This window comes from Rhagoletis pomonella, unplaced genomic scaffold, assembly GCF_013731165.1.
Source record: "Rhagoletis pomonella isolate Grant_MI unplaced genomic scaffold, Rhpom_1.0 Rhpom_scaffold_27478, whole genome shotgun sequence".
Lineage (NCBI taxonomy): Eukaryota > Metazoa > Arthropoda > Insecta > Diptera > Tephritidae > Rhagoletis > Rhagoletis pomonella.
This window is the reverse complement of record NW_023485919.1, coordinates 1,074-1,379: the sequence shown is the minus strand read 5'-3', so window position 1 is coordinate 1,379 and position 306 is coordinate 1,074. Positions and strand designations below refer to the sequence as shown.

The 306-nt window shown below is 38.9% G+C and overlaps 1 long non-coding RNA gene across 1 annotated transcript in view; it reads right to left on the bottom strand.

Moving 5' to 3' along the window:
- Positions 1-184: 184 nt before the first annotated feature.
- LOC118732769 overlaps positions 185-306 on the bottom strand; it is a 318-nt gene continuing 196 nt past the window's right edge. The window contains exon 2 of the long non-coding RNA XR_004992184.1: positions 185-231. This is a non-coding gene — a long non-coding RNA (uncharacterized LOC118732769). The remainder of the gene's footprint in view (positions 232-306) is intronic.

Sequence of the window (306 nt, the reverse complement as noted above, 5' to 3'; positions counted from 1 at the left end):
AATATGGGTATCAAATGAAAGCTGTTCATGAATGCTTTAAGATTGAGTAATTTTCATATAGCTGGGTGACTAGGGTCTCGAGATACAGACCAAAACGTGGACCCGGGTAACCTTAGGATGTATTTGTTTAATATGGGTATCAAATTAAAGCTGTTCATGAATGCTTTAGGATAGAGCACTTTTCATATAGCTGGGTGACTAGGGTCTCGAGATATAGACCAAAACGTGGACCTGGGTAACCTTGGGTGTATTTGTTCAATATGGGTATCAAATGAAAGCCGTTCATGAATGCTTTAAGATTGAGCA